Below are 12,666 nucleotides of genomic sequence, written 5' to 3' on the forward strand. Positions count from 1 at the left end.
CACGAGGCCGCGCTGGGGTCTCCGCCGCAATCGGCGGCGGGGGATGGGCAGGCGGCGGCAGTACCGCCTGCTGAGGGTTGACCCCTGCCAGTCCCGGGCCTGAGCTCGACCCGAGCCCTCCGCCCGAAATCTCTGCGCCCGCCACGGCCCAGGTAGGACACACCCCCCCCGGACCCCCAGAGCGCTACTGGGGAGCCCCAGGCCCCGCCCTCGCTCAATCCTGACCCCCTCCTCCCGCCGCACCCCAGACGGAGTGACCGAGCCGGGTAGGGAGGGAGAGGTACGGAGACGCCTAGGTCCCTGCCTCTGCCCTGGGCTCATGCCAGACCCAGTCACCCTCCTCGGAGACCGTTCTGGTTCTGCTCTATTTCCCCGAAGGCTGCTGTGCTTTTCCCCCCGAGGCTTAGAGTGTCTTCGCTGAACTTGGAGGGTCACGAAGCTTCGTTCAGTTTCTCTATGGGTGACCCACATATCACTCGTACTCATGCTGCTTCTGGTACCAGGACCGAACACAGAGGAGTGCTTCCTTCCCGCCCAGCCTCCCCTCCTGTAAGGGATGGGGGCACGGGACTGTAGGCTCTTTGCCGTGTTGTGGCGACAGCGAAGGCTGTGACTTTCTGGTACTTCGGGTGCTAAAGTAATGACCGGAGGGATTTGCTCGTCATTTGCTTTGACAGAGGTGGTATTGACACTAGGGATGTCGTGGTAGGGACAAAAGACTCCACACATCTGTACTGTCAAATCAGCAAAGTAAATAATCCATTGGGATGCCAGGGTACTTTATCCTACAGTGAAGTTAATTTAATTCAGTCGTGGCTGCATTCGAGGTAAAAATGACATTGAGTTGTACTTTGCTTTGAATTAAAGTTGGTAGGCGGCAGCAATCCTGGTATTAACTCTTTTCTTGCCTAGCTTTATAAATTATTCTTTCTTTGAACATTAAGAGGACAATGTTATTATAATCTGTGTCTGATGTAGAGATGTTTTGTTATTCAATAGAAATTGTGTGTGTGTGTGTTTTGAAGGGGCATGTTATAAATGGGCATATGTACACACACGGAGGATCCACTCAGTGTTTTGTTACAATCTTTGGTTCTGGGCCATTAATAACAGTTTCATTAGTATCTAAACACTGATTTGCTGGGATTTGTCACAAAGATGTGTCTGCTGTTTTCTTCTGGCTAATAGAATAACGTTGGTTGAGGCGGGAGGGGGAAAGGAAAGAGACTTAAAGTACCGAGATAATTGAATGCTATATGTTGCTTTCTTTCCTTTTTTAAAGAAGCAGCAATAATGATGACAAATAGAACCTAATAGTACTATCTTGAAGAATTTGTCTTAACCATGACATTTTTACAATAAGTTTGTGAACTGGACTTGCACAGTATTTTGTAATTCAAATTGAAAATTTTGAAAGAAATTTTAATTTAGAAGCTTATGTTTTCTTGTTTGATATATACCTTATTGTACACTGGCATCTAGTTTTTGGTTTGGAAAATAAGGTTAGTATAGCTTCTGCATTTAAAGTAAATAGTCGCTTGCCAAACATTTTTTAATCAAGGCACTAAAAGGGATATTTGAAATATAATAAAGGAGTTTCTGTAACATCCTTTCTTTAGGAAATGCTTTTCTGTCTCTTTTAAATATATAAAAGAAATTCAAGTTCATAGCTTCATTAATTTAATTTATAATATCAAATTGAAACATTTGACCTTTGGTAGGGGGCTAATATATCTTGCTCATTATCTTGTACTATGATTAATACATAATTTAGTGAATGCTCTATTGTATTATATATGACTTCAGATTTTTGTGTTTCTTTGATTCTCTTTTAAATAGTAATAATTTTAATACTTAAGAAGATATTATGAGGTCAGAGCTTTAGCAAATTGAACTCAATTATATAGGACTTCAAATAACTTTATATGTAATAGTAGAAGTAATATTTGTATAATTTAGATAATTTTGAGGACATTTCATATCTAAACCTGCACTGAGGGGGACATCAGATGGCATGGAGGTTAAGGCAGCTGGATCCCACATGGCCTGCTATGTGGCTTATGTTTCAGACTCCCCCTTCCAAAAATAATGCACTGAGGGCCAGCCAGCTGATTAAGGTAGCTGAATCCCACATGGTTGACTGTGTGGTTCAAGTACTGGACTCGTAACTTGAAAAACATGCTGGGTCATTATTTTATTTTTGCTTTTTTTTTTTTCTATAGGGCATGTGCGCTCACTGGAGAGACAGAAACAGAGAGACAGAAAGTGAGAAATCACCTCCTTATGGGGGTGGCCACACCGCAATCCCTTCTTCTCCATTCTCCTCTCAGGATTTTGGGCAGGTTTGCACACATGCCCAGCATGAGGTTTACGCCACTGGCCCAGGACTCTAACTGCAGTCAACTACGCTGGAGTCCAGTGACATAGCATCTGCTGTTTCCATGCTGGCTCCTTTTGTGTGTGTGCCCAAAATCCCAAGAGGAGAATGGAGGACAAGGGATTGATAGCTCTGTGGCCACACCCTCAGGGGGGTGATTTTTCACTTTTTCTCTCTCTGTCTCTCAAGAATAAATAAACAAACAAAGCACTGTAAATCTGACAGTGATAGGTTGTTGGTTTTTCAAAGTAAATGAATACTTACAGAACTGAGTTAGCTATGATTGTGGAATTTAAATTTTACTTTGATGGAGGGCATGCACTGTTTTATAGGCTTTGTAACTTTTAAAAAGGAATATATAGGGGCCAGCAGTTGGTGTGGTGGTTAAGGCTCTGGATTCCTACATGATTCAAATAGTAGGCATGTTATAGGTATAGTTAAATAATTGAAAGTAAATGTTTTTGAATAAAAAATTTTAATACGAATTAAATTTTCATACACTCCTGAAACAGCTTTAGAGCACCAGAACACTTTGAAAGGTTTTGTCGGAAAGAGTCCACCTCTCCCTCCAGTATGAAGTTCTCCCAGGCCTCAATTGCTTGCGTATGGACAGTTCTTTGTTACGACATTGCCCCCAGTACGAACACTCAAAAGTTAGGACTAGATATTACTAGTAACCATGGTATGTATGGTTCAAGAAAGGCACTCCAGGTAAAACATTAAGTTATTGAGAAAGTCATGATGTATTTTTCTGTTTTTCTATGCAAAATGCATCATGACTTTCCTCACGACCCAAGGTTCTCTCTAAGGTGAAAACTTCTTTAAAAAATAAAAAAATAAAAAAATAAAGGGAAGTAAATATACTTCAAAATCTTACTACAAAAGAAGGTCATTCTAGAAAGTGTTCTGTATTGATTTTTCCCCTTTGTTTTAATAGGAAGATCATAGATACACTGCTTTGCTTGGTTGATTTGATTACAGTAGATGTTACAGAAGAAATGATCTTGCTAATAAGTGTTTTGTTTACAAACTGGCCATCCAGGTTACACTATACTTTCTGTAAGGGAAGAATTTAAGTGTTGTTGGTCTGGTAGCCAAGGAGAGGCAAACTAGATTGTTTACATTTTTATTCTGTTGTCAGTAATTGTAACCACACTGACCTGCAAAGTTTCTCTCCACTTTTAATAGATATTTTACTTTCTTGGATGTATTTATTGAGCACAGAGAGAATCTGTGCTGCCAGAAGTATAATTTACTTCCTATAACAGTTTAGAAGGAACAGTTGAAGTGAGTTGCAACTAAATTTTCTTTCTTTTACCATCAGCAAATGGATTATTCACAGGTTTTCATCTTTGCTTACTAACTCCAAAAGGGGTCCCTTGTTTGACCAATGAGTTAAAAGCAGTATCTCATTTGATTGATCCTGACCTTTAACCTTATTACTTTGGCATACACTAATATATTAGATACCTCAAAAAATCCTGCTGGGAGCCAGCAGATGCCGTGGTAGGTAAGGTGTTGGATTCTACATTGCTGACTCTGTGGTTTGAGTCCTCAACCCAGCAGCTTGAAGGACACACTGTACATGTGTGCATACATGCCCAGACTCTTGAGAGGAGAATGGAGGAGGGATTTTGGCATGGCCTTGCCTCCTTGGGAATGATTTCTCATTTTTCCTCTCTCTCTGTCTCTGTCTCCCTCAGTGAGCACATGCGCCATATGGTAAAACTTAAAAAAAGTCTAGCCTATGTGTAGTCTTTATAAAAAACTTATGACTACAGTTTATCTTGTTTTAGTACTTTATTTTATTTTAGTTTGTTTGCCAGAGAGTACTTAGACTTGCTGGAGAGAGACAGAGATGAGAGGAAAAGCAAGAAAGCACTCCCCACACCCTCACCTGTGAGGACATGGTCATGCCTCAGTCCCTTCTCCTTTCCATTTTTCCCTTCTTTCAGAATTTGGGCATGCATGCACATATGCCCAGTGCATTTTTCAAGCCACTGGGCTCAGGACTAGAACTGCCTTAAATCATCAGGCCATAGCTGCCTCTGTTTATTTTAAAACAACTTAGGGTTGACTCCATACTCTATGGTTGTGGAATGGATCCCACAGGTTGCCCTCGTTGCTTGAAAAACACAGTGGGTTGTGTTTGTGTGTGTACACATGCACTCAAAATCCTGATAGAAAGGAGGAATGGAAGAGAAGGGATTGCAGTGTGATCATGTCCCATTGGGGGGGAGATGCTTTCTCTGCTGTGAATACTTTCATCTTTTTGGGGAAAAAAATCAATACCCCTCCCCCAAATAAACATAATTTAGATTTTTTTTTTTTTTTTGCTGGAGGGCACATGTACTCATCAGAGAGATAGAGAAAGAGAGGGAAAGGAGAAAGAAACTCCTATAGGGAATGGTCATGCTACAATCCCTTCTCCTCTCTCTCTCTTTTTCAGAATATTAGGCATGCATACACATATGCCTGGTATATTTCCCAAGCCACTAGGTCCAGGACTTGAACTGCATAGTTGGCCATATGGGATCCAGCTGCCTTATCCACCAGGCAACAGACCTTTTTTATAATATGAAAAATGCAATATTTTGACTCTTACGATATGAGCTGGCTACTGTGCATTTTCACTACATTTTGATCTTTGTTTGGAATTTAGATCAATTTTTTTTTGTTGTTTTAAGGTTTTTGCCATAAGGTGCATGTGCTCACCAGATAAGAGAGAGACAGAAGGAAAGTGAGAGAAATCATATCCCAGGAAGAATAGCCATGCCATAATCTCTTCTCCATTCTCTTCCTCGGATTTTTTTGTTTGTTTGTTTGTTTTTAATAAACAAGGACTTTAACTTTATTTTCTCTGTGCATTTGCAGAAACACTTAGGACCAACATTTAAAACAAAGAAAACCCTCCTGTGAAAAATAATGACATTAAAAAAGGAAAGCGGGGCTGAGGAGTAGTGCTACAGCAACTCTGATTGGACCAAATAATCGAAAAAATACTGGGGTGATATAACAGGAGGAAGGAAAATGAAAATTTACTGAGGGAGAGGGCCCTGAAGTGGACCCCGAGGAGGCACTGGAGGTCGTGGAGTGGGCCTGGGTCGAGGCAGGGTCCCCCGCTGGTAGCCATAGGGTGGGGGTCGTGGAGGGCCAGTGTAGCCATGAGGGGGCATCAGTGGAGGAGGCCCATGCATACCATGTTCTTCCTGGGATTTTGAGCATACATGCACATGTGCCTGGTGTGATTTTTATTTTTTTTAAATAAAAAATATTTTTATTATTTTATTTTTATTCATTGTCATTACTTTTTAACATTAAAAAAAATTTTTTTGAAGTTGACCAGAGAGAGACAGAGAGAGAGAAGAAAAGTGAGAAAGCAAGCTGCCAGGTCCGGGACTCAAACCACAGTCAGCCATGTGTGAGTCGAGCTGCCTTAACTACCACATCACCTGCTGGCCGCTACGTGGTGTGATTTTCAAGTTTCCAGGTTTGGAACTCGAACCATGGTTGGCCATATGTAAGTTTAGTGCCTTAACCTCTATGCCATCTGATGGCCCACAGATCAGGTATAATAAACACTGTAACACATAATACATAGTCTATGTAATAGACCATGAAGGTCTATTGAAGGCTTCTGGTTTTTATTTTAATTAGTGGAGGTATTTGGTGTATTTATAGTTTTCATCAATTTGGAAAAATTTCTGACTTTTTTTTTCCAGCATGAAATCTCTTATGTATCTAGAAAATAAAATATCTATTAAGAGTGGAGAGAGAGACCAGCAGATGGCATAATGGTTACGTTGCTGGACTCCCATGTAGTTGACCACAGTTTGAGAACTAGACCCAGTGGCTTAAAACTGATGCTGAGGCAGGTATATGCATGCCCAAAATCCTGAGAGGAGAATGGAGGTGAAAGAATTGCAGTATAGCCATCCCCCCCTGGGTGGGGGTGATTTCTTGCTTTCTGTCTCTATGTCTCTCTGGCAAGTGCATGGGCCCTATAGCAAAAATATCACTCTCTAAAAAAAAGAGTGGAGAGAAACTAAACTTTTCAAGACTGTGTGGTTTTAACTGATTACAGAATAAAAGTATAACTTTTCTCCTTCTGAGACTCTAGTAAATGAATGCTAGGCCTTTTGATGTTATCCTATAGTAGTTCACTGATATCCTGTTCATTTTTTTTTCTCTGTGTGTTTTATTTTGGATACCATTTTTCTTAAATAATTAATTATGGGGAACCAGCAGTTAGCGTAGTGACTATGTCGCTGGACTCCCACGTAGTCGACCGCGGTTTGCGACCCGGACCCGGTGGCTTAAAACTCCCGCCAGGTGCGTGTGCGTGCGTGCCCAAGATCCCGAGAGGAGAATGGAGGAGAAGGGATTGCGGCGTGACCATCTCCCCTTGGGGGGTGATTTCTTGCTTTCTGTCTCTAATGTCTCTCTCTGTCTGTATGGCGAGCGCACATGCCCTATAGCGAAAATCTCTCCAAAGAAAAAAAAAATTAATTATGGAGCCAGCAGGTGGCATGGTGATTAAGGCACTGGATTCCCAAACCCAGGACCTTGAAAATAATAACAAAATAAATGGATAAATAGATATAAGTTTTTAAAAAATAATTATTTATTTTTACTTATCATTATTATTATTTTTAAATGTATTACACAGCACTTGCACTTACCAGAGAGAGAGAGAGAGAGGGAAAATGAGGAAGTAAGCTGCCAGTTCCCAGACTTGAACTGCAGTCTGGCATGTGGGAGTCTAGCACTGAAATCACCATGCAACCTGCTTGCCCCCATTATTTTGGATACTTGTTTTATATCTTCAAACTCACTAATCTTACTTTCAGCATTGATTAATCTGGTATTAATACCATCTAGTATATTTTTTTGCTTGTGTATTTTTTTATCTCAGGTATATCTTTTCATGTTTAAAAGTTCAGTTTTTTTTGTATCTTACATTTCTTTCTTCATGCTGATGCTTTTCTCTACTTTTGTGAATATATTAGATATATTTACAACTTTCTTAAAAATAAGTATTTAATTTTAATTATTGTTAATATAATTTTTAAAAGAATTACTTTATTTAATTTTCTGTATTCACTTATTTTAATTTGACCACAGAGGGACAGAGAGAGAGAGAGAGAAAGTGAGAAAGCAAGCCACCAGGTCCGGGACTCGAACCACAGTCAGCCATGTGGGAGTCCAGCACCCTTATCCACCATGCCACCTGCTAGCCCCGTTAGTATTATTTTAATTAGACCAGAGAGAGACAGAGAGAGAGGGAAAGTGAGAAGGCAAGCCACTGGGTCCAGGGCTCAAACTGAGGTCAGTCATGTTAGAGTCTAGCGTCCCAATCCCCACAGCACCTGCTGGCTGGACTGTTTTAAAAGTCCTTGTCTATCAGTTTTATTAGTTGTACTTTTTTTGGGTGTTTGGGTGTAGTTGGTATCTCTCCTTGTTCGCATCCTTGGTGGTGGTTTTTTTTTTTTTTTGTTGTTGTTGTTGGTTTTTTTTTTTTTTAAATTTTCCAGAGGGTGCGTATGCTTGCCATAGAAAGACAGAGAGGGAGAAGGAGAAAACACTCCTGCAGTGGGGGTTTGGTCATGCTACAATCCCTTCTTTTCCTTCATCTTCATCCTGTCAGGATTTTGGACACACAAGCACATGTACCCAAAATGTTTTTAAAGTTGCTGGGTCCAGTATTCAAACTGTGTGATCAACCCACATGAGATCTGGCTCTCTTCACTAGTAGGCCATGGGACAAGCCCCCTGGTAATTTTTCATTGGGTGCTAGACATTGTAATTTTACATTGTCATGTGCTGAATTTTTATTTGGTTGAGGGGAGAGAGTTTTGTTATATTTTGTTTGTTTTCTATAGGGTGTTTGCACTCATCAGAAAGAGAGAGAGTGAGAAAGCAGCACCTGGGGGGGATGGCATGTGGGTTTGCCTTAACCACCATGCCACCATCTGGCCAGGGGAGTACTTCTTTAAATCTTTTTAAAATTTATTCTGGGATATGTTAAGTTATTTGAAAATAATTGGATGCATTCAAGGCCATGGATGTTTGAAAGTGTTTTTCACTTTATCTGGTAGAATGCTCACTATTCAGAACCTTATGTGAACATCAAGGATTGTTTTGCCTGATCTTTTCCAGTAGTTCTGTCCCTAGCCTTGACTGCCTTCTCACATATTGTGTTGATAAGTTCTCAGCTGGTCTCAAAGGGCATCTAGATTTTCAAAGCTTGCTCTCTGTATGACTCTCTTCTCACCAGTGTTCTGTCCTGTAAACTTTAGCCTCTTAGGCCTCCCAATACCCTCTGAACTCTGTTTTATCAATTCATTAAGACTTCTGGGCCAGGGGCCAGCAGCTGATGAGGTGGGCTAAGGTGCTGGACTCTCACAGGGTCCACTGCAGTATGAGTCCCAGACCTGGCGGCTTGAAAATCACACTGGGTGGGGATCAGCAGGTGGCGTGATGGTTAAGGCACTGGGCACTCTCACATGGCCGACCACGGTTTGAGTCCCAAACCTGGTAGCTTGCTTTCTTACTTTTACTCTCTCTTTCTCTGTGCATGTCTCTCTCTCTGGTCAAATTAAAATAAGTGAATGAATAAATAAAATGAAATAAATAATTTTTTTTAAAAAATCACACTGGGCATATGTGCATATATGTCTAAAATCCCAGGAGGAGATGGAGAAGAGATTGAGGAGTGACTGTCTACCTTGGCGGGGGGTGGGGATGATTTCTCACTTTCTCTCTCTCTCTGTCTCTCTCTGGTGAGCACATGCCCTATGGCAGAAACCTAAAACAAAGCAGACTTCTGGGCTCTGGGTTCCCTGTTCCTGTGTTACATCCTGGAAGCTCTCTTCAGGCAGCGATCTGTGGCTCATCTCATCTATTTCCCTTTTCTCATCCATCTCTATCCTGCCTGTTACCTGGTTCTAAAATCCTTTGTTTGTTATTTTCTGTTTGTTTTCCTAAGCTGTTTAAGGTAGAAGGGTAAATCTTGGTTCCTGTTACTCTTATCGTGACTAGGACCTGAAGTGTTCTGGTGGGTGTATTTAAATCTGAAACAAAGAGGAATCATAATTCACACTTACACTGTCACTAGAAATGTATGTATTATTTCTATTTCCAAATATAGCTTCACATGTATTTTCTTTAGCTCATATCAGAAGCTCTTTTGATGATTAACTCCAGCACTATACTCATTGAGATTAAAATCATAGGTAAAAATAATTTTCTCATGTTCATCTTTTAAAGAGCAGAATTTTACATAAACTGTATGTGACAGTTATATTGGGCTGTTGGAAAAGTCACGACACATTTTTTGCATAGGAAAACAGAAAATAAAATCATGACTTTTTCAACAGCCCAATAGAAATAATTTGTCTATTTAGGGAACCATCTAGCTTGGTTCAGCCTGTCTAGACTGTATAATAGTCTCCTAATTGAACTTCCCGTGCCTTTACATTGTATCATCCCCCCACCCCCCAATGTCTTTCAGTGGCTCCCAGGCTTATTGAAACAACAATGCCTACCTACCTAATAGCCTGATTATTGCAGTCTGAAGTCAGTATACCTTTCAGGCCTCGTGCTCTTTCTCTCACTAAGAACTCTTGTTCCTTTAGATATTTCATTCATATGCTCATATACTTATTACGCTTATGTCCTGTTAGCCTTTGCTTACCTCATCAGCTAGTTAGCTTTTGCCTAGAAACAGATAATACCCCAAAATTCAGAGGCTGAATCAATAGCCATTTAACCTTTCTGGGGGCTAGCAGGTGGCTTTGGGGTTAAGGCAGTGGAATCCCACATGGCCAACCATGGTTCAAGTCCTAGACCTGGCAGCTTGAACATCATGCCAGGCACATGTGCCTTTGTGCCCAAAATCCCAGGAGGAGAAAGGAGAAAAGAGATTGCAATGTAGCCATCCTCCCTAGGGGGTGATTTCTTACTCTCCCTTTCACTGTTTCTCTCTCTCTCTCGTTTCTCTGGCAAGTGCATGTGTCCTATGGCAAAAAACACTTTAAAAAAAATCTGTATTTATATCTACATATTTAACTATTCTATAGTTTGGCAGTTTGACTGGCCTTACTTGCACAGTCATGTGCTGCATAATGATGTTTCAGTCAACAGTGTACCACATGTATATGGTGGTCTCATAAGATTACAAATAGAGCTGAAAAATTCCTATTGCCTAATGACAGCATAACCATCCTAATGTCATAACGCAGTGCATTACTCATGTGTTTATAGTGATGCTGGTATAAACAAACTACTAGGCTGCCAGTAGTAGAAAAGTATAGCACATACAGTTACGTATACATAGGGACTAGCAGTTGGCGTAATGGCTGTGTCGTTGGACTCCCATGTAGTCGACCGTAGTTCGAGTCCCGGACCTGACAGCTTAAAATTTACGCTGGGTGCATGCCCAAAATCCTTAAGAGGAGAGTGGAAGAGAAGGGATTGCAGCATGGCCATTCCCCCTGGGGGGCGATTTCTTGCTTTCTGTCTCTCTGGAGAGTGACACACCCTACAGCAAAAATCTCCCTAAAAAAGAAAAGCAAAAAACAGTACTACACAGGTACCAACCTCATACATCTTGTGTTCACTGAGTTTTTTGATTGCATCTCATTTTCTTGTACTTGATTTAATTTTGTCTTGCATTGTTTTGTATGACCCTTCCAGTGGGACAAGATGTAGAGGTGGAAAATAATGATTTTGATGATCCCTGACGCTGTGTAGGTCTAGTCTAATGTGTGTGTTTGTGTCTTAGCTTTTAACAAATAAATTTTAAAAGTAAGAAAAAAGTTAATAATAGATTATAGAATAAGAATATGAAGAAAATTTTTGTACAATTGTAGTGCTTGTGTTTTAAGGTTTTATTATAAAAGTGAAAATGTTTTGAAAATTAATTTTAAAAAGTAAAAATGTTATAGTAAGAAGGTTACTTTTTATTGACTATTTTTAAAAATAAGTTTAATATAGCCCAAGTACAGTGTTTATAAAGGCTGTAGTATTGGGACCAGCAGTTAGCGTAATGGCTATGTCACAGGACTCCCATGTAGTCAACTGTGGTTTGAGTCCTGAACCCGGTGGCTTAAACTCACACTGGGTGCATGTACATGCGTGCCCAAGATCCTGAGAGGAGAATAGAAGAGAAGGGATTGCGGCATGGCCATACCACACTGGGGAATGATTTCTCGCTTTCTGTCTCTCTGTCTCTCTCTGTCTTTCTGGTGAGCGCAAACACCCTACAGCAAAAAAACTCTCAAAAAAAAAAATTCTGCAGTATTGTACAGCAGTGTCCAAACTTTACTTTTCCTCACTAACTTGCCCAGAACAACTTCCAGTCCTGTAAGTTCCATTCATGGTAAATGCCTTGTTTATTTTTAATCTCTTATGTCATATTTTTACTATATCTTTTCTCTGTTTAGACAAACAGATACCATTGTGTTACAGTTGCATACGAGATTCAATACAGTAACATACTGTACAGCTTTGTAACGTAGGACCAAAAGTTTACCATGTAGCCTGGTAGGCTGTACCATCTAGGTTTGTGTAAGTGCACTCTGTGATGTATGCACATGACAAAATCACTAATAATGCATTTCATATTTCTCAGAATAGATCCCTCTCGTTAAGTGACATATGATTGTAGTTATTTTGGTCTTGTTTGAGTTTATTTACTTGAGCCAGTCATCCAGCTTCAGTTCTTTCCGTGAGTCTTTGGATTTCAATTTAGGCAAACAAAGGCAAGTCCAGTGCATAAGTGCTTTTCTACTGTGCCATTGACCAAATTAAGTCATATGATCGACTTCAGCTTTAGGAATGGAGAAGAAACAATCTACCTCTTGATGGGGAAATGGAGCGAGGTCACATTGCAGAGGGATCTGTACATGGGAAGGGAAGATAGCAATCTGTCAGACTTCCTCTATGAGATCAATCCTTCTCTTCTAAGAAACTTTGTTTGATGATCCTTGCCCATTTTAATCTGTTCTAATTTGTCATATACATGGGGTCCTTAAAATTTGCTGCTTGTGGGACCAGCAGTTAGTGTAATGGCTATGTCGCTGGACTCCCACATAGTCAACCACGGTTCGCGTCCCAGACCCTGTGGCTTAAAACTCACGCCGGGCGCGTGTGCGTGCGTGCCCAAGATCCCGAGAGGAGAATGGAGGAGAAGGGATTGTGGTGTGGCCATCCCTCCTGGGGGGTGATTTCTCGCTTTCTGTCTCTATGTCTCTGTCTGTCTGTCTGGCGAGCGCATGCACCCTATA

At 40.7% G+C, this 12,666-nt stretch overlaps 1 protein-coding gene across 3 annotated transcripts in view; it reads left to right on the forward strand.

Annotated features, from left to right (window-relative positions):
• The window catches only part of TTBK2 (tau tubulin kinase 2), a 173,262-nt gene that overhangs the window by 322 nt on the left and 160,274 nt on the right, over positions 1-12,666 (forward strand). The window contains exon 1 of one of the 3 annotated variants that reach the window (XM_006158636.3): positions 9-152. The exons of the other annotated variants lie outside the window; for them this stretch is intronic. The gene's annotated coding sequence lies outside the window, so the exon portion shown is untranslated. Of the gene's footprint in view, positions 1-8; positions 153-12,666 lie in introns of those variants that run through there. 3 annotated transcript variants of the gene reach the window in all.

Source organism: Tupaia chinensis, unplaced genomic scaffold, assembly GCF_000334495.1.
Source record: "Tupaia chinensis unplaced genomic scaffold, TupChi_1.0 Scaffold000605_1, whole genome shotgun sequence".
In the NCBI taxonomy this organism is placed as follows: Eukaryota; Metazoa; Chordata; class Mammalia; order Scandentia; family Tupaiidae; genus Tupaia; species Tupaia belangeri.